At 35.5% G+C, this 14,376-nt stretch overlaps 1 non-coding gene across 1 annotated transcript; it reads left to right on the top strand.

The window, feature by feature from the left end:
* The first annotated feature begins 13,091 nt into the window (after positions 1 to 13,091).
* On the top strand, positions 13,092 to 13,163 carry TRNAP-CGG (transfer RNA proline (anticodon CGG)). The gene has a single exon. It is a non-coding gene; the product is annotated as a tRNA-Pro (tRNA).
* Positions 13,164 to 14,376: the final 1,213 nt, after the last annotated feature.

Below are 14,376 nucleotides of genomic sequence, written 5' to 3'. Positions count from 1 at the left end.
AAATCTACTTTCAACCTAGATGCCAATTTATCCAGTAATTGCTAGTTTGATTTTGCACCAAACTGGGTGACAATCTCATATAGTTATCAAAATTCCACAAGTCTTATATATGCCACTACTTTAAAGTCATTTACACACTTGAATGTTGAATGACCTTTCTGCACTATTCAAAACATTGAAATATAATAAGTAAATGTAACTTTTGATTTGTTATTGATCCAAATGAAACATTTTTGCATGCCCCAATTTTTTTTTTATTAAGGTCATTCTCAATGGGTTATTGTTGTTCATAAAGTGTAGCAACTTATCATGTTAAACAAATGCAAAAGTATTATTTTGAATTCATTTAATAAGGAGCTAACTTTGACAATAAGGATCAGTTTGTGGCTATTCAAGTAGTGAGTTATTGCCTCATCATATTTTTATTAAAATTAAAATTTCTATTTAGATGTAAAACACAAATCTATAGTCCAAATTTTTTATATAACTGGATTCATCAGTTTGATAATATTTGATACACTTCTTATTTGGATATGAATTCAAGCCAAGCACTACACCATATGCAAACCATTAACATACATTTAGTTAGGTGCGGATGCTACTAGATGGTTAAAACATTAAAAATTTGTCACTGAAAAACATGAGCATTAGAAACAGTTGTGATGCAATAACGGCTCATTATGTTTTCGACAACAATTTGTGCAACTTTTAGTGGCATAGTCTTGTGCATTTTTCATATGGCAACAACAAGCATATGCTCTCTCTCTATGTTTTTTTTTTCTCTCTCCCCCACCCCATTCGAAAGGTATCTCAAACTCTTGAAACAAATTACCAGGCTTATATTTGCAACTTAACCTCCTTTCTCTCATTTTATGAAATTGATGACCTAGACGATTCTCGGCATGTCATTTGTGTGTGTGTGCGTGTGTGTATATATATATATATATATATATGTATATATATATATCACTTACATCGCCGATGCGAAGAACATCACACAGTAAGGATCAAGTTGGGACTAAAAAAATTAAGTTGTTTTTACAAGAATCTGAAGTACCCTTCAAAGGAAACACATGGTTTCAATTAAGAAAACTCATTCGTTTCCTCTCTCTCTCCATTTTGAATTGTACTATTTTGGACTATGAAAAGATAACTTAACTTTTATATTTGTAACTTAACGTCTATTGTTTAATCTCATTAAAATTGGTAGTATGGATGATTTCTATCAATGTCTAATATATAAAATCACTACCTGTTAATTCTGATTATCAAGAGTCACATAACCCACTCATAAAGGTCATGATAGAAAGTTGAAAGAAAAACGAAAAAAAAAAGAATGATATTTTTACAATCTAATATTAATTCACAACTTTTTTTTATTGTTTTTCTTTCAACCTTCCCATGATTCTTTCAACCTTCCCATGATGAATTACGAAGGCGCCTTTACCGATGGACTAGTTTTACCATGGTAAAAAAAAAAATCATTACATGTCCATCTTTTTCTCGAGCGTGTAAAACAAAAGAAAGAGACTGTTGTGGATTGAAGCCATAATGGGTAGGTAATAGGTTCACTTTGGTGGTGAATTCAATGCACGCTCAACTGCCTCCAGTAGACATCCAATTACCTGCCGTTCCTCTTTAAATGCATTGTAGTCGCTTGTCTGCTCGTGTACAACTCTCATGTGAAAACAAGGTAGACATTGAACACAATCAAGAAGTCAGTTCAATTCTTGTGGATATTATTTGTTTTGATAGTAAATAATGAAGTCGCAACATTGTAGTTGATGGGTGTATCGTAACCTCGATGCAACCCAAGACCCCAAAGTTAAGGAAATAAGAAAACGTTCGGGCCTTTTTTATCGAGGCAGTGGATTGTTAACAGTAATAGAGCTACCATGGGGTTGGTGTGGGCAACTGCCCACCTAGCTTGTGTAAACCGTTGTAAAATTTTTATTTTGTCACGTGTGGGATTCAGGTCCAGCTAAATGGGGTGTCCACACTGGACCTTAACTCTACATGCACCCAGACATTAACTCTACATGCACCCAATCAATTGCAATAATAAGATGGACTCAAACTTTCCTACTTTGCCACTAGTTGTTGATATATAAATAAGATCTTGTCTAAAAAAACTATAGTTTATAAGATTTTCTGAGGATAGCATATGATTGGCACAAATCAATTTTTGTCATGAAATATTACAAAGAAGACAAATGACCGTTCATTTCCTCCAACGATATATGATGACATTCAATAAAAAAAAATTATTTCATCAACAGCACATGCATTTAATAATGCAGAAAATTTACTCGTGAAAAAGGAACCACAATCTTTTGATACACAAGAAAAAAAAAACCAAAAGCTTTAATTTAGATGTGGAATACCCGACTGAACTGATTAAAAAAGATTGGCTATGAAAAAAAAAAAATTGATATCTAATTAAGGAATCATATCAGATTTTGATTTAGGAAATGACATCCGATTAGATTATGATTCAAATTCAAGTAAATATCTGGTCAAATTCAAATTCAGATTTGAATTGGATATAGTTTTAAATGAATATCATATAATTAATGTCCATAAGTTTTGAAAGTTGTAATATCTTGAAACATTGTAATGCAGTCCGGGTTCTATTTAAAAAATCTAAGCAGTTTCCAATATTGCTAATCTTAAAATTGGATTTGGATTTTCAAATCCAAATCCAAATTCAGATATGGTATATATAGGTTCTTCTTGGACATATGAAAAAACAGCTACTTAAATAGTATTATGATTCGAATATAATCCGATGACATTTCACGCCATCCATATCATTCAGTGTCTCTCTCCCTCTCTCTCTCTCTCTCTCTATATATATATATATATATATATTCGACTTGTCGGACCTGAGAGGAATGGATTTTGGCTCTTAATCTATGAATCTCAAATCAAACGTTTTGTGATGCCTTCGGATCCCCCATCAGATCCGACATAGCATATGAGATCCGAGACTGTCAAATGACCTTCAAAAGATGACATAGTTGTTATATTAAAAGCTCTTATATTATCATTGAAGAAAAATACAACAATAGAAAAACGAGCAATATATTGTCCCATGTTCAACATTTCTTATTTTATTAACATAAAAAAATTTTTCATGCATGCTCATAATTGCCTGTATTTACCCTTGATTATGGTAACATGATAAGAAAAAGGACAAATGATAAAAATAAACACAAACATGATAAAAATGACACATTTTATGAAGCTTCTAGCTAAAGCCTAAAATGGACATATAGACCAAAATGACGAACACAATTCCCATAGCTGATTAAAATAAATGCAAAGGCAATGAAAGTGACAAATACCAATTACTTTTTAATATGATAGTCAATAAATCGAAGCACAAACTAAGGTGATAAAAGCCCAAAGAAAATGACTATAGTACCGAAAAATAAGAGATATCATAAGAAAAAAAGTTTGGAATTTATAAATAGATAAAATAAGTAAAAACATAGTTCAAATAGAAAAGTGCACTGAACCCGTAGTAGCGTTCATTAGAAAATCACAAATAATAAATATCGAAGACGCTACTGTAAAATCACAAGCCTAAAACCAAGTTTTAAATATATAGATAATTTGCTTTCTAATTAACGAGGGAAAAAGACATGACCCTCATCAAAGCAACACTTGTCACAGTTTAATTAAAAGCAGTCAAAGCAACACTTGTCACACTTTAATTAAAAGCAGTCAGTAGCAAGATGCATTAACTTTTTTTTTTTGGGGTAGGGGTCATATATATATATATATATATATATATATATATATATATATATATATATATATATATATATATAGTCAGTAGCAAGATGCATTAACTTTTTTTTTTGGGGTGGGGGTTATATATATATATATATATATATATATATGAAAACTGCCCCATGACTCCAGGTTTCCTAAGTTCATGCCTTCCGTTGATGGGTGACTGTAATTTTTTTTTTCCATTAGAATGGAGAAAGGACAAGAAGGGGCGTAGAGGGCTATATTGTAGTGTTTTATGAATCTATTGCATTTTTTAGGACAGATTTATGAAATAGTGTATTGGTGTTTTTTTTGCCGGACACCTCCTTATAGTGGATTTGTTTGCCCATAGATCTCAAATCCTTGTTTTGTAGGACTTACTCTTTAAACAAACAATGGACTTCCATAAGAAGTGAAAATGTGAAGTCTACAGATATTCATGGTGTCCCTAATCACCAAAGGTTTGAGATCCTTGGCTTAAAAAATGCACCCTGTGATGGTGCTTGATAGGTTGGGAAATTTTGATCCGAGGCTCATTCGAAATCCACACTACGTGAGGTCCACTCTTTAAACAAAGTGGGGATCTTCACATTTTTTTTTTAAATTTTCATGTTGGTGTCTTTAGGGGTTTGTTTATTTATAAGTATTGGTGCCCCTAAAGATGTGCGAGCACCCCAAGGACATAGCGCTGCTGGTTGTTTTATTTATATGTATAGAGTCCGCTTAAGCCTTGGCCCCACCTCATTTTTTTTTAAATTAAATATAAATTTTAAAAATTTTCACTTGTTTTATATAAAATTTTTGAAAAATGATATTTAAAATCTTTAATTCGGCCCCCTTTTAGCTCCGCCTTGACCTTGCCACTGTATCTTGGTGACTAAAGATCACTCCAGACTTCACTTTTGGTCTCATATATTGTTGGACCCACTATTTAAACAAACAATGGATCCCTAAAACAAGAGAAAATCTGGATCTCGTATCCATGTTTCCCTCCACAAACTTCTGATCTAGTTTAACAAACATGGCCTTATTGTGAGGCCACAAATTTTGCTGGGGATCTGAAAGAAAGAAATGGACGTGCTCCCACCATCAATATATAAGACACCTCCTTATCGCATCATTACTCAGTGCAACAATCGGCTTTGGTTTAAGCTAAACGAATAAAATAAAATGACAATTGACATATTCCCCCCCCCCCTTAAGTCAAGTCTTCCTTAAAATATCGATTGATTTTGCATCTGACTTTTCATCTGTTCTTTGTTTTTTTGTTGGGGGTCCACACAATGATTGTGACAACGTCACGCTTCCGTGAGACGGATCGGGTCGGACATCAATCCGTTTTCAATCCAGATCTCTGTGGGTTTGATTTTGAGTCCGACCCGGTCTTCCCCAATGGAATCTCACCTAAAATGGAGATATGGTTTTGAAATGCAAGATTGAGTATGGAGGTACCTTGAAGAAGTTGAAGCCCATGTCTGGGCATCGGAGTAGCCCGACATCCAAAAATCAAGTTTGAGCCAGACTTGATACCCGACTTTCGAGTCTGGCCCCGGCCAACACCCGAAGATTGAGTCCAGGCTCAACCCAATACCGACTTTCAAGCTCGGGCTGGTTAAAAAAAATATATATTTTTTTTAATATAAAATAAAAAAAATTAAATATATAATATATTTTTAATAATAAAATGTATATCAATGTTAAACAAAGAATATATAAAAAATAAATCGGGCCGAATTGGGCCCCATGCCCAAGTTTACCTCCATCGCCCCTTTCCTACCTTCCATGTTCAGGGCTCTCTCAGGGTTTGGATGGAAAATAAGAAATTCATCAATTAAGTGCATCACATCCATCATTTGCAATTCAATAAAAGTAGGAAACTCGTGAGAATCGAGCTGATGACCAGACTTTCATCAGTCCGTGAATCCACCAGCTATGCCCATGAGGTCGTGCTCCTCGGAACTAATGCAAGACTAAGTGGACGAGTCGGGTTCTTGTATTAGCTTTGAATCCAATTATTTGTGATTTGCAATTCTGGATGTGAATCGTTCAGACTTGGGTCGGATCCAGTTTCTGTCGAGCTCAATTAATTATGTGCAAATCATATTAGGTTGGTGCTAATGTTCGGATCTTATTTTGAAAAAGAAAAATCGAATCCGACTAGCATGAGGTCCAAAATTGATATGTAACCAAGCCAGATTACAATTGATTCTGAATCGTATTGGAACTGGAGTTTTGATTCAGTTATGAAATTAACCAAATGTAACTAAATAGATCGAAGATCCAATTGATAATCAGATACATCCGATATCTAGCGATGCACGTGGACATGCATGGATCTAAACCTGACTCGTATCCAACCCGTTTAAATACTAACTACAATCTCGGAAGCATCTCTTCTTTTTCGATCCCATTATCCTTCTTTCTTTTTCTTTTTCTTTTTTAATGGAGCCACATTTTAAAAAATAGTTGATGCAATTATAATTTCATTTAGCCATATCAAAAAGCATGCAGGTTACGCTTGTCTCTTATTCTTGTATATTAAGTAATTTTATTCTAACACTTTAAATTACACGTTTTAAGGGGCAGTTAGCATGCAAAAAATTAAATAAATGAGGTATTAATATGAAAACATATACTTTATGTGGGATTGGTCCTCCTAAGTCTGGGCATTGGCCCAGCCCGACTCGTTTAAATTTATTTTTTTTAAATATAGAATATTATATATATATATATATATATATAATGTATATAAACAAATTTAAAACCAATTATGGAGTCCAAATCGGGTCCACCCAGACCGGCCCGGGTCCCATTTTCTTGGGCCCGAGCTCGAGCCCGAGTCGGGGCAGGAACCAAGTACCTGGCGGCGCTCCGACCCAATGGGCAGCTTTAATTACTAGCGTCGTGCATCAGGTTGGATATCTAGCCTGACTTTGGCCCAGGCCGAAACCCTAAACTTGGGTTATGGGCCTCTTTCAATTGGTCGAATGACTCATTATTATTATTATTATCATTATTATATTATTATAATTACGTATATTTATATATTAAATTATATTAAGTAATATATATATATATATATATATATATATATTGAACAGAGCCTTGAGCCCAAGTTTCGGGTAGCTGGGCCGAGCCCAAGCTGCGGTCAGAGTCCTGCTTGATGTTCAGTCCTTAGCAATTTCCCCACCACCAGCTCACATTTGTCTTAGCCACTCTGTCATATTATAATTAGATTTTATCGGATAAGGTTAATTATTTAAAATATAATTATAACTAATCGGATAAGGTTATATGTTTGGACCCTCATACTACATGTTTAATATTTAAAATATTAGTTAAAGACCCCTGTACATAAAAAGACGAAAGGGAAATGACAAAAAAGTTACTTTTTTTTCCAAAATTACCAAATTTTTTTTTTTAAAAGGCAAAATACCTATTAAATTCAGGGGAACTAAGTTTCCAAAAAGGCCCTTGAGACGCGGAGGAGGGTCTCATATCCCATCAATCCATTCATAAAAATTACAATTTAACATGCACAAAAAATTAAAGAAAAAAAGTATCAAAAAAAGGAGAAATGCTTCTTCATATATATATATATATATAATTTTAAGATCGATGCATTCAATTTTTTGCTCATTATATAATGCTGCCCTAACGATATTGACGATCTTGAATTAGAAATTTAGAGCACCTCAACTTAAATTTTCTAGCTGGGGCCCTGTTGAGAAGGTCTTTCCAGTTGTTGGTTTAAATCTAAATGTGCCTACCTTTTGCGAAAACTAACACATGCCAAGTCAATATACAATAAACTAAATTATATATATAAGAACCAATAAAAGAACTTATGAAGTTGCCCACACCCACGGAGTCCCCACCTATCTACGCCCCTGCTTCTGACTTGGTCATCTGCCAAGAAGAATTCTCTTCCTTTGAAACGAAGGGACCACCTTAAACATATGGAAAAAAAAAAAACCCATCTCCCTCCTCATAAAAGTTGCAACAGGCCTTCAAAGTCCTTTCTTGGTCCTTAAGAGTGATACCATCTGCTTTAATTTCATGAATATAGTTTTTAGATCTACGCCCATGGACAACGAGTGCTCGACTCGTGACAGAGTCATTTGCTTAATGAGTCGAGCTCGAGTTCATGAGTCGATTTGTTTAAATAATCGAGTTGAGTTCAAGTTCACTGAACTCAAACGGTTAAAGTTCGACTTGGCTCGAAAATGATGTGTAAGAATTTTTTAAATATTCAACTCGTTTTTTTAATTAAAAAATTAGTATATTGACATTAATTAAATATATAAGTTATCATAAAAGTTCATTCAAGTTTGTCAAGCCTTAATCGAGTTGAGCTCGAGCTCAACATGTAACTGCCGAGTCGAGCTCGAACTGCTTTTGACGAGCTATTGTCGTGCTCGAAGTTTCATTAGTCAAGCTAAGCTCGAGCTGAATGAATTCTGACTCGACTCGGCTGGTGTTCTACCCTACCCATGGGCAATGGCTTGGAAGAAGGCCATATTACAGTCACCCTCCCGTAGTCATCGAATTCTAGATCTCTGCCTCCACATGCTTCCTTCCTCCTGAAAAGAGTTGCAATTCTTCATTTAGCTTCCTCTCCAAACGATCATCTAAGTGGCCTTCAGAATCTTGGATTAGCTGCATCCTAACCACGGGGCAGCCCAAAATCTCTATAGCCCATGCATTAGCAAATGACTTTCTTACAACCAGGGGCAGAGTCAGAATTTTTTTGTGAGGCAGACTGAATTAAAGTTTTAAAATTTTGATTAGGACCGAAATATCATTTTCAAAATTTTTATATAAAACAAGTGAATTTTTTTTAAATTTACATGTAATTTTTTTTTTTTAAATTTGAGGTGGGGCCAAGGCCCATGCGGACCCTACCTTGGCTCCGCGCCTGCTTACACCCATGGTGGACCAACATTTAAAATATCTAAAGAGGAAGGAATCTTCACCAGGAACATCACTAGTGCACATGTAAAGATAAGGGGCACAATCCATCATTGTTGTTTCAGATTTATCTTCAGGCCTTGACAAGAAGTACCAATTAGATGGCACAACTTAAAATGGATGTGATGAATTCTGTTTTTTCCTAACTTTTGCTAAGTTTTTTTTGTATTTTTCTACCAATCAAACACTGGGTCCTGGTTAAATTGGGCCATTGAATTATGGATACCTCCTACTTGGGCTTGAACTTGCATTTGAGATGCAAAGATGCACAGCTGGCCATCTTGGCTACTATTTGGACCAGGCAGATTGGAGTCTTTATCTTCTCTTTGTTCTATATGAGAGTCACTGAAAACTCGTATTAGTTTCTCACTTAGTTTATTTTTCTCTATTTTTAGTTTTTTAAAAATTCACTGTATTTTTCCCATTTGTTTCAAGCTTGCCGTATTATACCCGAGAAAAACCTCGCCGTTTAAAACTCCAAGATATTAGATTTCCAAAATCTGACTGAATAGGATACCTATTGTAATCTCTCAATGTGATATTGGGTTTGGTTGAGATCTGGGATATTAGGTCCTAGGATCTTATATTCTTGATTTTGAACAAAAAATATGAAATCTTATGTTTCAAAGATGCACAAATCTAAGTTGCGAGGATTATACCATGAATTTGAAAACCTCGCATCTTCAAATTCATGGATTTCAAGTTAAACCTTCCTTGTTGCCTCTTCTTAATCTTGTTGAGGACCAAACTGGTGGAACAAATGGCTCTACGGTTTCAGATCAATTCATCTTCAAAATATACAAATTGACTTGAGACCGTTCATTTCATTCGGTGAAGTAAGCCAACTTGGATTGCATTCTGTATGCCATTAATCCTGCAAAATTCGTGCTTCATATTGCAGAGTTCCGTTCAGATTCCTGCCCGGTTTCGAGTTGTTAAGATTTGGAAAGATGATGCTTGCCTTGCTCTCACGCTTTCTGCCTGGTTCAGATTCCTCTCAGGATTCAAGAAAGCATGGAGAAGACGATGCTTTGCTTCCTAATTCATTAAGTGGTACCAAAGCTTCGGTGCAGTTATGAATGTGAAAGCAGAACTAAGAAAACTCTTTGCAGCAATGAAATGATCTTCTAAGAAAAAGAAAGAAAAAAAATCATAAAAGCCCCGCTTAATTTTTTGATATTTTTAAAAGTGCAAATGAAAGTTACTTTCTATTTGAGCGCACAACTTCTGGGTAAAATTTTAAAAACTTCGTTTATTATATAAAAATTTTGAAGCGGCTCTTGTCAAAATTTTAAAACTATAATTGGGCTCCCTCGTGGTGCATATTTTGCATGTGGTTAGAGTTAGACTGTCAAACTGACAAAACTATCCTTACTTTTATTGCAAAGCAAAATGAGACACAGTTATCCAAGGGCGGAGCCAATGTAGGGCCTGCATAGGCCTTCACCCTACTTCAATTTATTTTTTTAAAAAAATTTACATGTAATTTTTTAAATTTTTTAATTGTTTTATTTAAAAATTTAAAAAAATGATATTTCGGCCCTAGTCAAAATTTAGAAACTTAATTCGGCCTGCCTCATGAAATTTTTCTTCGTCTCATTTTATTTTATTTTTTACGCAATCCTTTGCTGAGTACAACTTTAGAAAAGAGGTCCCAAGTTAAAACCAAGAGTTATTCCTACAAAGTTAAGTCTTGAACTGCAGGGATATCTATGCATGCACTCAGTTGCACGTACAATTGGCTATTCCTTTTGGGTTTAGAAATAATTTTTTCTTTCCAATAAATTGAAACCGATACACCAGATCTACACGTTGGTTAAGTAAAGGCCGGGTTCTAAATCACTTAAATTTGAAATGTACCAAAGATTATTGCTATTAGCCAAAAAATCAACAACTGAAAGTAGGTTTAGAATTTTTTTTTTTTTTTTGTGAACAAAAGCGAATAAATAATGAATAATAAGTTTTCAACCAAGTAAAACAACCTATATTGTCTTAAAATAGATCTTGTGTTTGTCTATCAATGTGTGTGTGTGTGTGTGAGAGAGAGAGAGAGAGAGAGACTCCCTCTCGTCGAAAATAAACGATCACCGTTAGCTAGAAAATCGGAAAACCTATGAGGCTGGTATAAAGTTCCCAGCGCTGCTTAATCTAGGTTTAATCCCAAAAGGATTAAACCCGTCAAGCCTTATAGAAGCAAACTGGTTGAATCCTGCATCATCTTCTTCTTCCTCTTCTCTACTTCTTTTCTGAATATAGGATCTGCTAGCTGCCTCTCCCTTGCTGCTACAAACCGCATGTTGCTGCGCAGATACAGAGTTGAACAAGGTCACCATTTCCGTTGCTTCAATTCCATCAGACTTGACAGATAAAATGTTGTTCTGCTTTTAAAACCCATGTATGGAATCTCTTCTTGTCAAACTTAAGAAACTCAATTTCAGACGAACGCGCTTCCCAAGCATGAACATCATCAAAATGCGGTGAAGGAATGTGTGGCTTCTATGTGTGCCCATGACCAAACACATGATTTTGCCCGTGAAATGGTCGAGGGGTGGCAAAATTGGTTGGAGGTGTGGCAGAGCCAGAAAAATTGGCTAGAGAGACACTCGTTTAAAAATACTCATATCTGGTGGGGTACTTATATGTATACCACAATAAATGTTTAAAGATGTTCATTTACAACACCCATGCCGGATGTTAGTAGATCTGATTTCAATCGGATATTTGGCCAAACCATTTTGAATAAATTGGATATGAAAAAAGATTATTATTTGATTAAGAAAACAGATCAGATTTGGATTTAATAACTGACATTTGATTGAATTCGGATATGCATAAATATATGATCGGATTCGGATTTGAATCAGATTCATTTTTAGGCAAATATCTTGCTATTAAATTTTGAAAATTGACAAAATCTAGTTCAAAATTTGGATTTGGATTCAGATATGAATATAAAAATCAGATTGGAATTGGATTCTGATTCAAATATGACTTTTCTTTATTTAAATTCGAATTCAAATATGAATATGTGAATATCTAATTCAAATATGATCCTTTGATATCCCTATCCACCGGTGCCATTCCCCATGCTGATAGGCGGAACCATGGCGGGCCTGCTGGCAGGCGGGCCAGCGGTGGGAGGGGTGGGAGAGGCAGTCGGGGAGGGGAAACAAAAAAAAGAAAAGAAAAGAAGGTTTTGAACCGTCCAATCTTTTCATCAGATGGTTCTCGTTAACTCTCCATTTGAGACAATGGACAGTCATGGCGCTCCTCTCTCTCCCTCTCTCTCTCATCTCACTAATGTTAGCCAAACTAATGATTTTATTGATGAAAGTTGTTTTTACGACAGTGTCCAACCTCGGATTAATAGGTTCAAAAAAGAAGTTTGGAGGAATTGTATATATAGCTTTTCCTCCGTTAAATGGTCACCAGAGACTGATCTTAAACTGAGAATTTGGCTGCAAACTGGGCTTTATAGTATTGACACTATTGTTTCAGATAGGAGTGGAATATTAATTAACATTGTAAGAGCACATACCAGACTCGGACCGAAAATAGCTGGCCTCAGTTATGCAGTTAATGGGCTTATGGGCTGTATGGTGATTATTTAGGACAAGGGCAGGATCCATGAAGGAGAAATGGAGGTGTTGGAGCGCATTCTGAGATTTCATAAGGAATATGGTGGAGATTACTTTATAGTCTCCCTAATTAAAAATTGAGTGAAGAAAACACGACAAACTTTTGAAGGAAGAAGGACAAATGCTACCTGGTTTGGGTTCTTTGGTGGGTTCTAGGAAAGGATTTTGGTAAAACAGGGAGAAGTCACAGTTAACCTAGAGCATGCTGACTCATAAATAGTTTGCTGAATTCAATGTATAGGCATAGTTTTTATGCTATGTATCATTTTAATTTTTTTGGTGAAGGGTTGGGCCAATCCTTTGTTTTTGTCTAGTGTTAAGGTGTATTGGTATATATCCATTTTATTAGAATAAAGGTAAGGGGCCTAACCTCCAAGCAAGTCACTTCAATTGATGAAAGTCATTTAATTTTTTTTTTTTTTGTAAATGGTGCAAAGTTTAGTTACATTTTCCATTAATGTTTAAAAAGTTGTGTATTTTATGATAGCGAAAGTTTGTACACCTTTTTCAAAAATTTTCAGAATACCTGTTTCCATGTCATGAAACATTTATGTTCAGCCACCTTTCTCCCTAGCATATTAGGAAAATGTGTACAAGGAAAATTGGAAATGGACATGAAATGTTCCACTGTAGAAGGGAATAAATACGTCGCTCCAAAGTTAGCCTATGTTACTAAAACCATTGCAGGTTAATCACACGTTCGGGCGTTTGGTCTAGTGGTATGATTCTCGCTTCGGGTGCGAGAGGTCGCGAGTTCGATTCTCGCAACGCCCCACCTAATTTTTTCATAAGCTTATGAACTTTATTTTTCCGTTCTTTTAGATACCTACTAAACAGTGAAGATCGCTGTCGCGACATCCTCACCCTCGCAAGGTGCTGTCGAGGGTGGTTTTTTGCATCAGGTGGTTCCACTTTTTTTTTTTTTTTTGGAATTTATATTTTAAAAGAGATGAGAGACGTCATTAGGCCTCTCTCTCTTCCTCGAGCACCATTTAAAAAAAAAAAAAAAATCTCTGGACAGGTATTGACACCCCTAATTTTACGGATATGGTCAAAGGATCGGACACATTTAATGATATTGCTCTGATTTTGAATTCATTTAATCGAATATGGTAAAAAAAAGTGTTTTCATTACTAAATGCTCCCTGATCCATTATTCTGGATCATTAGGAAAATATGAACCTAAGTCCAATCTCTAGGCTGTTGTCATGCTTGTTACCGACATGCTTGTTCTTGGCATGAGTCTTAACATTTGGGAGGGAGATGTTTGGAATATTGAGGCTATGTTTCAGGTCAATGGAGCCGATATGAAGCTTTCACTGTTTTGCTTTTTCAGATATTCACATATTCGGATTTGAATTTCAAGCAAAGAAGAAAGAAAGCTTGAAACTTGAAACCGAAGGGAGTAAGCTAACCTTACTATATTATGTCTTTTCAAATCATCATTTTGTATTCTGGCTCTCTTCAGATGGTTTTTAATACAAATTCAATCACCCATAAGTGATCGATTATTTAATGTGGATGAATATTAGATGAGAAATGCCGAGAGTCACCCAAATGAGAAAACAAGAGAATGAGAAAAAAAAGAGAATCAGACCTCACCTGAAAAAAGCTATTCACCCAACAATGAACTTGCAGCAACGATGTAATTGCACGACCCGTCATCGATGGAATGGAGGAAGCACGATCCGTCAGTTGATGGAATGGAGGAAGAAGCAAGAGACAGAGCAGGGGAGGAAGGCATAGAGAAGTGGAAAAGGGGAGAGACGGAGGAGAAGGAGAAATGAGGAGCACGCGAGGGAAGCTGGGGAGCACTTGAGGGATGCGCTTGGGAGTGGGGCAGGCGCTCTGTTCCATGCTGTTCCGAGGGTTAGCTCAGAACAGTGTAGAACATGAGGTAATTTATACCCCCTGTTCAATCATCTGTCCTGTCCACCCTGTACCGCGGACAATGTTTGTTAAGAAAATCAATTAAACAGGACATGTG

Source organism: Nymphaea colorata, chromosome 1 (assembly GCF_008831285.2).
Source record: "Nymphaea colorata isolate Beijing-Zhang1983 chromosome 1, ASM883128v2, whole genome shotgun sequence".
Lineage (NCBI taxonomy): Eukaryota > Viridiplantae > Streptophyta > Magnoliopsida > Nymphaeales > Nymphaeaceae > Nymphaea > Nymphaea colorata.
Note: the sequence above shows the minus strand (reverse complement) of the source record. Positions and strands in the feature narration are given on the sequence as shown.